The sequence below is a fragment of the Sebastes umbrosus genome, chromosome 22, assembly GCF_015220745.1.
Source record: "Sebastes umbrosus isolate fSebUmb1 chromosome 22, fSebUmb1.pri, whole genome shotgun sequence".
In the NCBI taxonomy this organism is placed as follows: Eukaryota; Metazoa; Chordata; class Actinopteri; order Perciformes; family Sebastidae; genus Sebastes; species Sebastes umbrosus.
Genome location: NC_051290.1, coordinates 11,910,607 through 11,927,503, shown reverse-complemented (window position 1 = coordinate 11,927,503; position 16,897 = coordinate 11,910,607).

Sequence of the window (16,897 nt, the reverse complement as noted above, 5' to 3'; positions counted from 1 at the left end):
TCAGAGTGAGAAGTGAGGGTGTTTGCCAAGTGGACAGGATACACAAGGAATGTGACCTGGCTAATTAGACTGTGATCATTTATTGTTCATCAGGGTAGAAAATTGTGTTTATCACAGCAAGACATCCAGGTCCAGTCCTTCCTTTTTTAATTAGTTGTGATTAGACATCAAAGCATCTGACTCCCAAAGAAATACTGTCTTACTGTAGTTTTCTGGCTTGCTGATTAACACATAGGAATAAATTCATGGTAATAAAGTGAATAGATGAAGTGCTGTTCCTACTACAACTGGAGAGGAAACAGAATATACATTGCAAGGATTGGCCGATAACTATATAAACGCATGGACGTCATTTATTGAGAAGCTGACTGACCATTGATACTGATACTTACAAGTGTATACTGTAAGTATATATATATATATATAAGAAGTGCAAACGTCCGCAGTTAGGTTTAGGCAAGAAAACCACGCAGTTAGGGTAAGGGAAAACGTCATTTACAAAAACAGCTATGGAAAACCCGTCACAAACGTCAACAAAAAACATGTGACAATCGTAACGTGACAAACGTCACTTACGTAACTTACAAAACCAAACACAGGTCAACACCAGTCTCAAACACCGGACTCCTGGTTAAAAGTCTGGTGATTGTTGGACCCATTCACTTCCCCCCATCCGCCCACCATAAATGGTCTTTCTTGCTTTTTACACTATGTTACTCTTACCGTAGCATTTATACACTGGTGTGTTTACATTGCACTCAGTACAGGATACATGGCGTACAAAAGACAAGCAGAAATTAAGAAAGACGTACTTGTTGCACACTAATCGCTTTGCGAATTATCGTATCATTTACACGCTTTTTCGTGCAAACAGGCTGTTTAAACACACATTAAATACTTCTGAACAGGTTTTGACGGTCAGTTTTTAGAATTTAAAAGATGCTTACATTCGGAATAAAATACGTTTTAATCCGCGTTTTCGCGTCGCCCACCATAGTTTTCCTACATGGCACACAGGAGAAATTCCACTTGGTTGCAATCGGCAACCTTACCACTAGATGGCGCCAAATCCTACACAATGCACCTTTAATCCTCTTGCAACAAGAGATTATAAAGAACAGGTGATAATGAGTTTTCCACAGTTTGAAGCCTGAAATTGAGTGAATTAAGGAACCATACTTAATCAGGATATATGCATACATAGCTTTAGTTGTAGTAACGTATCATATAAAATCATATATAACTCATTCATCTATTTTGCTGTCACCAACTTTTCTAACAAGCTTATATCTAAGTCTAAAGTTCAAGTGACCAAACCGTGATGTCAGATTAGATATTAGTGCAGGCTCAGTTGAAGATCTGTACACCATTTAGTCCATTAACTATTAATACTGTATACTTAACATCACTGCAAACTGTGTCAAAGCATACCATAAGTTTAGTTTGGATTGATTTCCTTCGTTCCATTTGTTTCAGTTCATGTAAGAAGAGCGTGAAAAACGATTAATGACATGACATCCAACTCTACTACGTCGAAAGTTCTTTTAAATTAGTCTGTAAAACTGCAATCAAATCACACTTTCTTCACATTTAATTTATTCATTTCGTTAAATTTTGCCAATTATAGTACGCTTCTATTAAAAAAGCCACCAACCCAAAAGTAAAGTTATTAATCAATGCTGTTTGATGCTTCCAGATGGTCCAAAAAATGCAATTTCAGAGGCTTTTTAAAAGCAAAACAGTGCAAGAAACTGAATACATTTATATTTTGGGCATGCAAATGCTCATCATTGTCGTTAATAATTAAAAGTTTAGTTTTATTTAAACTCCAATAGGCGGCAACCTGCTGTAGAGTGTTTGTTCTGCGTGTGTGTGTATGTGTCGTGTTAAAGAAAGACAGAAGGAGAACGAGCAGAAAGGGACAGGGAGAACTCCCAGATCAGAGCCCATCTACCGGAACAGACACTTCATAAAAATGTTTTGACACCAACATCTGTTCGAGACGCCGCACGTCAGCTGACGTCTCCAAATCTCCTGCAGCTGTCGTCTCGCTCGCCACACTGTCATCACGGAGTTAGAGACACTGCGAGTGAGGTGAAATCACACAATACAAACTCCCTGCACCTGAAAAACTGTTCAGGTGTCAGAGCTGTTGTCCCTCAACTCTAGGAGTATAAAAATTAAATAAAATAAATAAAACAAAACAAAACAAAACAAAACAATGATAATAAACTCAAATATAGTATTATGTATTAAATAAAAACACAATAAAATAAGATTAAATTAAATTAAATTATTAGAAATAAAATAGAAATAAGATAAAATAAAATAAAACAAAAATAATAACTAAAATAAAGTATTGTGTATGAAATAGAAATACAATACAATTAAAAATGTAATTTAATTAAAATATAAATAAGAATAGAATAAGATAAGATAAAATAAAACAAAACAAAATAAAATAAAAATAGAAGTTAAATAGAAATATAATAAGATAAGAGAAAATAAAATAAAATAAATAAGATAAATGAAATAAATAAAATAAATTAAATAAATTAAATTAAATTAAATTAAATTAAATTAAATAAATAAATAAATAAAATAAATAAAATAAATAATATAAATAAAATAAATAAAATAAAGTATCGTGCATGTATGTATGAATTTACACTGTCAAGAATGGAAAGGCAAATGACTCCATTTACTTAGCTTTATAACACATAAAGACCCTTTTAGAGTCCTTTTGTATGAAAAGAGGCATTCATTAATGCATTCTTTCTGGTGTTAATAAGAAATGTTCATGTTTAAATATAATCTAGCTAAATGTGCTGAGTATGTAATAAATGTAAAACTGGTGGAACCACACATTTATACAGAAAGGAGCCATCAAAAATTATGAATGTATTAATTAATGGACATACTGGATGGAGGGGAAAAGGGTTTTGGTAAAGTGAGACAAATGGACACACTTGAAATATTTTTGCATATTAGAGCAGTGAAATGAGACTGCAAAGCGTGCTGCTGTTCACTTTTTTTCCAGACTCGTGTAGCTGTCAGTTGTTCACATTTCAGTCCTCGGCACAGAGAAGAAACAGTAACTGATATGAAAATTATCCACAGCTGTTCTCGCACATATTAACATCCCACACACAGTGAATACAAATCCTTTTTCTTCCATACATACATGCACATAAACACTCCACCTCCACTCCTCTCCCCTTTGTCTGTGAATTATATAAGCATGTCGCTGCTGCCAGCACCACCGGGTCATTTTACAGAAACCCTTCTAGACAGAGACGCAGGTAGAGGGAGGAAATGAGCGAGAGTGTGAAAGTAATGGGGATGTGTGTGTGTGTGTGTGGAGGCGAGAATGTGAGGGAGAATATGGTTAAGTGTTATCTTTATTGAGGGTGTAGGGGGGGGGGGGGTGAAGCAAGGGATGTGTAAAGTGAGGGATGACAGGTGTGACGATCACACCTCTGTCTGACTAATCCGTCCTCCGCCATCGGCAAATTAATCTGTTAAACGATGAGAGGTCTGGATGATTGACGGATGGATGGATGGATGCAGGAAATGGAAGAGCAAAAACAGAACTAAAATGCATATTTATATATTATTTTGTCATAATTCAATTCCTTACAACTGGAATATGTTTATATGCTCAAAAAGACATCTGACAAAATAGAGAAAGTAAAAACCGAAGAAGTTTGGAAGATATTTTAAGTGCAAATCAACACTTTTTGTGAACTATAATTAGCCATCCCTGGTTTTTATGCACCAACCGACAGCATACGCGTCGTGACTTTCTCCGCAGCACTTAAAAAACTCACTTCTCACTTTTTATAATTGTGATTTCCACTTTATTCAGAGAAGACTGGGCTGTATGAGAAATTGCATGTCCGTGTCCCATCCTATTTATGATATATTAATGCATTGATATAATGAAATGTTCATTTTATCAACTCTATATGGTAGTAATATGTCAGTATACAGCTTGTTGTGCTGCCCCCAAGTGGCCAACAAATTAATGCAGCTTTAAAGGAATACTTCACCCTTAAAATGACTATTCATATATCAATTACTCTCCGCATATTACCTTGAATTCTTGTAGTAAACTTTATTTTTCTTGCATGCCTCCACTGTGAATGAATAATCTGAAAATGTATGAAAATGGAGTTGCTGCAATACACGGAGGCCTACCAATAAGAAGGAATTCCTGTCTCCTGTCTGGAGATGGATTTTTTCCCCCCCAAAATTTTCAGCAGGAAACAGCTGGTCTGGATTTTACATGACCAGAAATAAGCTCATGTAGTGTTTGGGTTGCTTGTGGTTTGGGTGGGAGATAATTGTGGTTTTTGTTGAAGTGGTTCTTCCCACTTTACTCACTTGTGCTTGAATATTTTATGGTAATTATTCTGAGGCATTTATCAGTCAGAAGCAACAGCCTGCAGCAGATAACAAGACACCAGATCTCTTTCCCCCGAGCTCCCACTGAGCTCACCTGCATGTGTGTGTGTGTGTGAGTGTGTGTGTATAGGTGTGTGAATGAGTGCTCAGGGTGTCCCCATAGACAGTATGAAGCTTTGTCTCCAAACCCCCTCCCCCCCTACATCCCAGAGAAGAATAGGGTCAGATTGAGATTCAAGTTCACCGCCATCAAGGACATCCGCAGCTGGGATCACTACACACACACACACACACACACACACACACACAGCATGGGGCGCTCTTTCAATCCGCATTCAAAGAGGGAGTCTTTGGGGAGAGACAATAGCAGCACATGCATATATTTGGACATGTAATGAGGGCACATCCCACCAATTAAGGAGGGCTTGTGTGTGTGTGTGTGTGTGTGTGTGTGTGTGTGTGTCTCTGTGTGCGTGTGTATGTCTGTGTGTGTGGACCACTAGTCCCGGCAGGGGATGGAGACGAAACCCAGCGGAGGGGAACCGACCCCATTCAGAGCTGGTAATCCAATTCTGAAAGCTGTCTTTCAGGGAGTGAGGAGTGTGTGTGTGTGTGTGTGTGTGTGTGTGTGTCTTCAGACTAGTGGGTGGGGTTGTGGGGGGTGTAGAAGTAGCCGAGAGTAGTTCTTTAATGTGAATGCAAAGCAAGGGAGGGGTCCAATTACTCCCTCCTTCTCCCTCTTCTTGTAACCGTTCATTTGTTTTTTTAAATCCATGACCCCCGCTCTCTGGGGCCACGGCGGACAGTTAAGACACCGCCTCACCCCCCTCCACCACCACTCCCCACCTCCATCACCACCACCGGCTCTCTGTCCCTCTGTTCGATAACCCAATAACCCAGTGCTTTTATCCGAAGATCAAGTTTCATGCTTTCTCTCTTTGGGATCCTCAACATGACAAAGAAAAAGACTCAAAAGAGGAAAAACACTGTTTTTTTTTATTTATTTATTCATCAGGCATCAACCAGACAGTGTTTATTAAAAAAGAAATCAGTGTTTATATTTGAAAATGACTAAAACAGGAAAAAAAAAGCAAAATCAATTTGTTATAAGCCGTTAATAAGAATTTCTGGGTTGCCAGGTTGTGAAAATCTCTTGCTTAGCGAGTCAACTTTCCAACTGTTCAAGTCTGCAGATATAAATGTTTATAAGTCATTAATGAAGGGTGATTAAATAACACATTTTGTACTTACACGAGTAAATAAAGGTCATGAGTTTCTCACTTTTTAATAAGCCATCAGCAAATGTTACGCCGAATTCACACCAGAGCAGTGGTGTGGCAAGCTGCCATGCGATGTCTGTGAAAAGTGCGGCCAAACTAAAAGTTGGGAAAAGTTGAACATTTAGCAGCGAAGTGCAGCCAGAGAGTATCCACAGCCGATCACTAAACGGATCCTGTGACATGTTGACCTAGGTTACAAAGAATTTCTTGGATAGTTGTTCTGATGCCCGGCAGCTCTTTTCTAGAAGGAGGTCAAACAGTTTGCCAACCCAAAAGTTATTCTCCAAAGCAGCTTTTATCTGATCTATAAAACACCAGGAAATGATTTACTAACTTTAATAAATCTTATCTGTTATTTGCAAAAGTGGCACCAAATTTTCCTTTTAACATACCTTTTAAAGGGACTCTTGAAGGTACAGTGTGTAGGATTTGGTGGCATCTAGTGGTGTGGTTGCAGATTGCAACCAACTGAGTACTACTACTCACTCCTCCCTTTCCAAGACTGCGGTAATGTGAGCCACTGAGTGCAAAAACGTGGTAACACTGTTCACCTCGCTCAGGGGTCATCCTTACCATAATAAAACTACTTTAGGAGCAACGGAAGTCAGACGGCGGCTGGCGGTACCACGGTTTTGCACTCTGCGGCTCACGTTACCGTAGTTTTACAAGCATATCGGAGAACTACGGTGACCTTCAGGTAACGTAAAAACATGAAAGTCTCTCTCTAGAGCCAGTGTTTGGTTTGTCCTTTCTGGGCTACTGTAGAAACAGGGCGGAGCAACATCACACACTGTTCCTTTAATCTGCAGTTCATTTGCACTTCAGATTTTCTGAGCTGTGCTTGTAACCTTGTGACCTTTCATGGACAGATAATGAAATGATGGGCACAGATACACAAAAGGCCCCTCATGCTATCTAGCCTCAGCTCCAGAGTGAAGATGTTACCCAGACAATCTATCTTTACATATGTGCCTGGTAGACCCATTTCATAACACATGCTGTAAATTACAGTGATGATCATCTTCTTGCAACCAGAAACAAGTTTTAGATGCTTAAAATCAAAGTGAAAATAGTTTTAAACGAGACGAAATCAGAGTATTTCTCAGTGAAAATCAGTAAGAAAAACAAAAGCAGAGTTTGTTGTGGTGAGTTCTGCAGGAGTGAGTTCAGGAAGTAAAAGAGTTGAGTCCTCTGAATGATGTATGGACGCTTTAGACTGCTGCATTATTGAAACAAGGCCACAGAAGAGCATTGCCCCCTGCTCCATGAAAGATGCAGCCCGGCAACACATCTTCCTGTTTTGAAACACAACATGAATCATAATTTTGAAGTCGGCGGTGTGAAATAAATCCATGAGAGATGGTGCGAGGTAAAAAAAAAGGTGATGTATTTACACTTTGATCTTTGCTGGTGTCGCCCTTTGATGGTTTTCTTTGCCAACGATATGTTTTTTTAATAGTTTTTGAGCATCTTTGGCAACACATTCTGTCAGAGGATTCAAGAGAAGACGGAGAGCGTGGGTGTGAGAAAACAAGTGGGATGGAGAAGAGCAACGAGACAGAGGAAATGATATTGTGAGTGTGTGAGAGAGAGATTGAAATAAGAAGAGGGGCTGATAATGAGCGGGTCGAGGGGTCCCCTGTAAGGCCTACCAGGTCTCTGCAGAGAATGAGCGCGGCAACAGAGCGGCCGTTATTTTCTTTGTGAGCTCAGGAAACCGGAGATGCTCCTCCGCTCGGCTACTGAGTGACATCAACCGCTTGGGGAGAAGACACACAGACAAAAAAAAAAAGAAAAACTTCCATTAAAACACACAAACCCACACATACAGATGCACACAAGCCTCATCACCACCCACCACTTCCACACACACACAAACATCCTCGAATCCTCTAAATGGCTAAATATTTGCATATACTGTTCCAATTATCCTCTCGTCTTCCTCTTCTGCTCTTTTATCTGCGGGTGAAGACAGGTCCGTGTGAGGTTTAACGAACGTGAGACAGGCTGTGTCATCTCTCCGACACTGCCTGCTGTCTCTTTCTCATTACCCTATTATAGCAGAGAGGAAGGAAAACAAAAGGTCTTCTGCCAGGATGTAGGCGTAGTGTGTGGAATCTATCAAAGTAGAAACATACAGAGACTGTACCAAAAAATATATTATGCTACATTAAACATTTTGTCATCATACACATGTGGAGGAATTTAGTGAGCAACTACATGCTCTGTGTTTGAAAAGTAAGCTAAATCAGACTGTTCTAATACACCGTTCATAGCTATACCTATGAAAAGTAGTGCACTGGAATTTGTATATATCCCACAAAAAGAATTTGTATGTTATCCAAGTAATTGTGAACCAGAGCAACATAACGCACCACCTCCACCAATAAACACAGAGAAGAAGAAGAGCAAGCGCGGCACGCTGATTAGAGAGCCAAACATATCGTCGCTGGTGTGGATGTTTTTTCAGTTTCAGAGGAAGACAACAGGATTGCAATTTGCAATTTGCAATCATAGTATATAAGAAGAGCATGAATAGTCACCGTGACGTCACCCATTGGTTTGTGGGTTTTGAAGCCTCAAGTTTGGCATTTGGGCCGTTGCCATCTTGTTTTTTTGCAACCAGAAGTGACACAAGAGGGTGGAGCTAAGTACAACTGAACGCTGAATAAGACATTTTTAGGTGCCCAAAAAGATTATAATTAACTTTCATGAACTGAAACTGAACATGTAACGTGAAAACTCCCAGACCAGACAACGCCGTGTTAGCGACCTGTCAATCACAAGGTAGACACGCCCTAAAGCATCCCCTGCTTTATGGTCAATTTGACTCTAAATGGGACCATAATTTACTAAATGAACATCATGCTGTATTGAAGAAGACTTGAAACTAGCGATTGAGACCATAAACTCATGTTTACAATGTTTACTGAGGTAATAAATCAAGTGAGAAGTAGGCCCATTTTCTCATAGACTACTATACAATCAGACTTCTTTTTGCAACCAGAGGAGTCGCCCCCTGCTGGCTGTTAGAAAGAATGCAAGTTTAAGACACTTCCTCATTGGCTTCACTGCTCAGAATTAGAGGCCATGAGAAGCAGGTAATTATCGGTTGTCGGTATCGGCTGAAAGAAATCCAAATTGTGCATCCCTAACAAAATGTATACATAAATGGTTAACAGTTGTTGAGATACTTCAATCTGGACCAAAGTGGAGGAACGACCAACAGACTGCTAGAATAGCTAATATTGGAAAACTTTGCACAATAACTGTCACTATAGTTTACATTTCCTTCCCTAAAAAATAAGAGTTTTATTTTAATGGATCAATGCTAGACATCATCATCAGACTAATTAAGAGGGATGAAGGTATAATTTGTCTCGCTCCTATCAAGTGTAACAGAGCTAACATGTGAGTCAATCAACCGGTGTGTTCACACCTCCAGAAGAGGTCTCATCGAGCAGGGTAAGTGGAAACACCTGCGTGGGAGGCCGACGGGTTTGTCGGCACTTCAGACCAGGAAAATGTAACATCCTGCCCTCAGGCCGTCTCTGAGCTAAGAGCTGAGTTTCTGTTGCGCAACAATCAATGTCACCCGCTGACCTAATGAAAAAAAACACACAACGCGGTTCGTGGCGTGCTGCTGATGTTGTTTAGCGAGGGGAAGTTAAAAGGGAAGAAAAAGTTTTCAGACACAGCAGGAATCCCTCGGAAATATGTAGATTTCTGCTGCGGTTGCTTGACTCATTACCGAATTTCACTGCTCAAAAGTAAAGCGCTGAGCAGCTTGAATCTCATTCATCCATGTTTAAAGAGACCCTTAATTACCCCGGAGTAGAAAATCGGTCCAATTTAAAGGAAAAACCAGCTCGCTCGCGACAGACAAACGTAGACATCAAGGGAGAGACATCCTGGTTTATTTGTGAGATCTACGCCAAATTAAAGTTAATCGCTGTCACACCAACTCCGGACTGTTTCTGTCTTTCTAACCCCTGTCTCCGTAATCACACTTACATCTGTTATTAATTTGACATTAAATGACACCTAATTTACCAACAACACGGCAAATCACATGCCACTAACAATCTTCCTGCCTGTGCCTTTAGACGTTTGAAAGAGAAGTTCTCTTCCCGTCTTCTGTCTGCGGCATTTCTTATGCTCTTTGTAGCTCTGCACACCTACACACTCAGTTCGCAGCCGTACGTGGTCTCGCTTTCTTGCTTGATGTTTTGGAGCTGATGAATGTTAATGGTGGTGTTTCCACAACCAGCCGATGATAAAGACACAAACCTGACAGCTCGCTAGACAAACTCAGACACACATGCACATAAAGACACAAGATTCACCTCGACACTAAGGAGAAAAAAGAAGCACAGGAATGTATATACGTCTTCAGAAATACACACATTACTGCTCAGTTTGCTCCTTTCAAGCCACCATATAGATTCACTAATTTCATCAACATGCAAACACATTTGCTACGCATGCTTCGAGTCTCTGACACACCCCCACATGGGTCTCCAAAAGAAACACACATTTCCCTTGGAGGTTTCCACTCCTTTCCCTCTCTCTCTCTTTCTCGATATCGAGCGGGCTTCTCTCTGCAGAGAACAAAGCGTTTGTTTGTTTTATTTTAGATCACAGCTCCTGTGTGGGCATGGGGTCAGAGCGTGCTGCACTGCAGAGGGAAGTATGAGGCGGGCTTTGAACTGCGGTCATGGGAGTCTTAGTAAACAACGGGGCCGTAGGTGGAGGTGTTGGGTCTGCAGTCGATTCAGCCGCCGGAGCTGCTGCAGGATGATAAAGAAAGACGAGGGGTTGTGGGTTTTTTTATGTGTGTTTCTGCCCGTGTGTGCCCATGTGTTTTCTGTCAATGTGGGAGGCAACGGCTGCATCAAAGTGTCTCCATCAATACAGTTAACAAGGCACCCAATTCGAACGTTATCAGTTGATTGAATGGGCGTTATCACTACCATTTTAATGCTTCAGATGGGCCAAACTGGGTGCCATGCCATTGTTCCGACATCCCATTATTCCGAAACACCAATAATCCGAAAAATGTCCCAACAACCCCGCTATCCCGAATAGCCATGACCAAGGCCAACCTGTTCTCACTCCCAAGTCGTTCCCCTTGGCATCTGAAACCGACGCACGGAGGGACCCTTTAGCAACAGTATGTGACGAATTGGGCTTTCGACTAACTCCAATGTAAACCCACCCACGGCGTTATTCAACGGTCGAAGCAAGTGGTGTAGTATTAATAGCAAAATCAAGATCTTTTCCTAAACCTAACCAAGTATTTTTTGTCCCTAAACCTAACTGCACTGCGACTGTTTCGAGGGCGTGTCCTGTAGTACTGTGCGCATGAAGACTTTGTCGCTCCTGACTTCCTCCTTTGCTCCAGTGATCAATGTGAATAGATGATAACAGCCTTCTGAACCTACTAGAAGGTGTAGCAGGCGCCCATTCAATCGGCTGATAACATTCGAAGCGGGTGAAAAAGGAGAGGATGTGTGCGATCGGCATTCAGCAGAGGCATCCGGCACACAAAACACAACTGACTTGATAGCACATGTTTTTTTGAATGTGTGTTTCCGCTTATTTCTGATCTGTTCCCTGCAACTCATCATCCATAAGCATCAATTTCCTTCATTTTTCATTGTTTTTTTCAACCCTTTTCAACTTGTAAAAAGCTTTGATGCAACGGTGCGCCCTGCGTTTCCGTCACAAACTTGAATGCATCATGACAGTTGGTGGTCCAAAAAGCCCTCCAGTGCCTCAGTGCTGTTTGCTTTGCTGCTTGCATTGTGGTTCTTGATCCTTTTAGAGGAGTATTTTGGTACCTTTTGGGAAATATAATCGGAAACTCATCAGTTGCTTTGGATGGATGGATGCAGAAGTAAATGGAGGTTATTGTAATACATTGTCCTTGCGTTCTTGTGACGACACATTCATTTGACAGAGATTGAAAGTTGCCTGAAAGTACTTTGAAGTTGAATTTAATATCACCTTCAGAGAAGGTCAAAATTGAGTCCCAGCAACTCCCCTCCTCATCCTCACTCCCTTCAGGCTTCCTCTCTATATTGTTTCCAGCCTGTTGGCCTTTTTCTATTTGCATACATCCCACAGACACCCCTGTGATGTCGTTTAATTAAGCCGTATGTGAAACTGCGTGCCTTTTGGAGTCACTTTGCGAGTCAAAACACGCATATGCGGGAAGCTGTATTTTCCCTTCGATGGCTTTACGAGTGTGTGCTTGTGCTGAAGTATTTGTTTATTTCATGTTTATGCAGAGCCAATTTACTTCTTCTCTTTCTCCCTCAGGCATGCCTCCACATCCCAAACACGCATTCTAAAGAGAGGGAGGGACGAGGACTAATTAAGTCGGTCACAAAAAAGAGACTTAACCTCCATCCCCCTCACTGGCTCAAGAGAACAGAAACAACAACAGAAAACTGGCTGATGGCCGTCCATCCGTCTGTCCCCGCGGCTAAAACTTGATCACAGTCCCGGCCGTCTGCTGTGGGTGATCAGAGCTGACAGAAGTCTGAGTCAGGCTTTCCTCTAATCCCCTCTCATCACTCCATCACTTCATTCATTCATCTGTCCACATCGCTCTCTCTGTGTGAAAGGCTGCATTACGAGGCCACAATGGTGAAATTAGAAAAACTACAAATGTGACAAATTACTTAGCAGTTAGATTAAACTTTTAGTTTTACAAACATTTTTCCGGGCAGCTCTGGAGATTACTGCATGGTGTCATAAAAATTTGAGCGGTTCATAAACTTTGAAACGCAGATGGAGTTTTGTGGACAAGAATTATGTGAATTTATCTTTTTCTCCACGGCAAAATGGTACATGATAGAAATGTTTTCTGCTTCTAAAGAACTCTTTTTTTTTTTACTTTATTACATTTAGAAAAAGCACATTTAAGAAAAGATAGGAAAAGATAATCCTTTATTAGTCACACAGCAGGGAAATTAGCAGTGTTACAACAGCAGAGGGACACTGCAAACAACAAGAGGCATCAGTAAAACACAGAACAAGATAAACAATAAAGATATAAAAAATAAGACATAATAATAGATAAAGCAAAATATGAAAGATATATGCGTAGGCTCTGTTTTCAGACTTTAAGAAATCCAGCCGTGACGGGAGACTTTGGCCAATCACAGGTCATTTCAGAGAGAGAGCGTTCCTATTGGCTGTTCATTCAACCGAGGCAGCTGTCAATCACTCGTGAACTCCAATCAAACGGTCAAACTAGGCAGCGCTGATCAAATATGAATCAATATTCTGTTACTGTTATGCCTATTTCTCACCTCAAATGTTTTTGCTCCGGCTGGTGGGCGGTGCTTGGTATTTCCTCAACTGATCTCCACATGGCTGCCGGGTCACAAACTTTCTCATTTTACAGCCAAACAGTACACTACAAGATGTTTCTGAAGACATTTGAGGTGAGAAATAAGCATTACAGTAACAGAATAATGATTCATATTTGATCAGCGCTGCCTAGTTTGACCGTTTGATAGGAGTTTGCGAGTGATTGACAGCTGCTCAGAGACGGCAAGGCTCCAGATCAGCTCTGATTGGTTGTTTTCCTACGTTCTGTGAAATCTTGTAGATGCCATTAGCAGCACCGGAGGACACAGAGGCACTACTGTCAGGATATAGTGACCGTTTTAAAAAAATCATATTTGCTCCAATCCTACCTACTGCTGCTTTAATGTCCAACTCCCACATTGTAAAATGTCTTGCTTTCTATAATATCTACGGATCCCCTGAAGGGTCATACAGTGGGAAGTTTTGTGTTCCTTCGCAATACTTTTGCATTCCCCCAGTTAGTGTGTTGGTCCAGTTCAATTATAATACGCTGCCAGTTTAGGGAAACGCTCTGCAGATGGTACAGAGAGGAGAGATGATGCGACACTTTACATTAATTGGTCGTTACTCCTTTCAAAAGGATGAGAGTGTGGATACGGTTATTGCTTGGCCAACATTTGTGGTTGAATCTATGATGCTTATGGCAGCAGTAGCTGTGCTGCGACTACTCTTTACTGCTCCTATTAGCATTAACCAAGAAGCCACACGGGAGTAGCTTCAATACAACGCCATGATGTGCAAACATACAACCCCGGCTTGTAGTTAGCGTTACACCCATTATAAACTAATGTGTCACAGCCATAATCGGAACAACCAAAGCACAGCAACAATCACAGAGAAAGCAACAGCCAAAGCTACATCTTCCCATGGGCTGTAGTCCTAATCACAGCGACAGCCTGTCTCAATTAGTGTCACACCCACCTGCACACCTGTTATCAATTCCCTCAACAGCATATATACAAGTTCTTGAGCTATTGTTCCTGGCCAAATTGTTTGTCATGACATCCAAGTTGTATAGTTTTAGCTTTCTTGTCCTCTTATCCTGTCTTTTGCCTACTTGCATATTCTGTTTTAAACATGATTGCCTGATCTGTTGCTGTCCTCTGCCTTTTCTTTTTGTGTTTGACCAAGTAAACCTTGTTTTTATCTCACCTGTTCTGTCTTAGAGACATGCTACTGAGTAAGACTTATGTTTAAGCAAGTAAAACTATGGTTGAGAAGTCAATTAAAGGTTATGGTTAGTGTATGTTTCATTGAGACACTATTAGGTGTTTTACCTAATTGCACAATTTAACCTAATTGACACAAAAATGTCAAGGAAACAGGTAGAGCTGCAACAATTAATCGATTAGTTGTCAATTATTAAATTAATCGCCAACTATTTTGATAATCGATTATCGGTTTGAGTATTTTTTTTTTTAAGTAGAAATTCTCTGATTCCAGCTTCTTAAATGTAAATATTTCCTGGTTTCTTTACTCCTCTATGACAGTAAACTGAATATCTGTGAGTTGTGGACAAAACAAGACATTTGAGGACTTTGTCTTGGGCTTTGGGAAACACTGATCGCCATTTTTCACTTTTTTCTGACATTTTATAAACCAAACAACTTATCGATTATTCGAGAAAATAATCTTACAAACAACATACTATACTATGTCTATTTTGTCAACAGACTATGGCTTTTTTTAAAAAAAAACATTTCGACATACACTATGACTTTTTTTATATTTTTCGACATACTATACTTTTATTTTTTAATTTTTTTCGGCATACAATAATATCACTTTTTTTTCTCGACATACTATACTATGACTTTTTAAGTTGGTTCAACGTATTAGGATTAGATCGACAATAAATAATCGTTAGTTGTAGCCCTAGAAACAGGAGCAATAATCTAAATTGTAGAGAAAATTAATGGCAAAGAAGGTGTTCAAATGTATGGCTCGGCTGAAGTTGGACAGTCATTAGCATGAGCTAACGAAAAGTTCAGCTACCTCCTCTTGCCTTTTCCTCTGAACTTCCGTACTTTTAATTCAGCCTGTAACAACTGCGGTTCTGTTGGCTTCACCAGTCACTCACTCAATTATATAATTTCCGCCTCAGAGAACACATGTACAACTATAAATTCCTCCTCTGTAGACAAGAGGGCGAAAGCAAGAACAAATGGTAGATCCGATGTCGTTGTGGCACCTCTGAGCCCAGCGGAGCAGGTTATTCAGAGACGGGATGAACGCACATTATCAGGGATAAGCTGCTCTAACAGCCCACCCAGCCAGCCTCCTGCGCTCCTGCATTGTTCCAACACGCTCTGACTCACAAAAGGCAAAAATACATTGAAACCTTGGTGCTGCTGCTGTGCCTCCTTGCTCTCTGTGACTCACAAAGCTGGACTACATTTAGCCTGCAACATCCGTTGCCAACACAACCTGACGAAAGAGCTGGAGAGCATCCTCCTTCTGAAATGTTAAAGCAGTGGTTGGTAACAGGTAGAAATTAAAATATCATAAAAAGATACACGACTTTATGAAGAGACACCTTACGAATTTGGTGGTAGGCTTGGTTGATATTGATCATCACAGAGAGCAGTTGAACAAGCACATTTCCACATATTGTTACGGCCCTCGGCATCTGATACCGACGCACAAGTGTCTATATGAGACGCACCAGGCTTTCAAGCAACTCCAATGTAAATCCAATATTAGATGCTCAGAGCAACTGCTCCGGAAGTCAGGTGGCGTAGTATAAAGGGCGACAAACGCTGCGTAGGGAGGAGGTCGAGGTGGATGGTTGGGTCAAAAAACATCTGATTTTTGCCCAGGAGACTGGTGTTTGTACTCCTTGTGAAACCAGAAGTCAACATTGATTTATTTGTATCAGAACTTAGGCACTTACGTTACGCCAGTTCCTTTTGTTTTTAACCCACGATCTTTTCCTAAACCTAACTGAGTAGTTTTGTTGCCTAAATCTAACCAAGTTGTTTCCTGTGAAAACTGAAGTTGATTTTGAAAAGACTGTATGCATGAAGCGTAAATTGACACGTTTTGCTGGACATTTGTAGGTAAACGCACAAAAAATAAGGATTAACTTTTCGTAAGATGTTGTACGAACCGTTGTATGAGAATACGTTGTTAAAGTAGCTTATGTCACATATGTAGGTTACATAAGTTAAGTTACGTAACAAACAAATTACTTATAACTTACTTATTTTCAACCAAACCACGATATTTTACTAAACCTTACCAAGTAGTTTTGTTGCCTAAAATTAAGTGACGCCAAGCGTCTGTGACGAGTTGGGAATGAGTACGGGTTGGCATTTCAAGTAACGAGCGATGTCCTTGACAAAAAACGTCCAGAAGCAACACATCAACAAGCCATTCCTTTGCGAACGTTTTATTTTCTTTTAAACTTTGTTATAATTCTGTTTAGTGTCTCAAAAAGTAATTCAGTGGCCAAATTCACTCTGTGGCTAGAACTGATGTTAACATATCTAACCCCAGTGCCGTGATTTCTTCCTGTGATTACAGCGACGTGAGTCGCAGAGCTGGAATACATAACGGCTGGAAATGCACTTTCTCCTCGATGATGAAAAGGTGCTTGACATTTTAGGCCCAATCACAGTGCAATCAAGGCAAAGCACTTGAGTTAAGCTATGGCAATTTACCCAGAGTTCCACTTGGGCACTATCAAACGAATAATCCTATAAATTGCTGCACAAAACAGCATGTCCACCACACATAAATACATGGTTATGGAATTAATGAAATCCATTGTAGTGGTGTGTTCGTTGCGTTGTTTGTTGTTTGAGGTCTCATTTTGGTTTTGCATC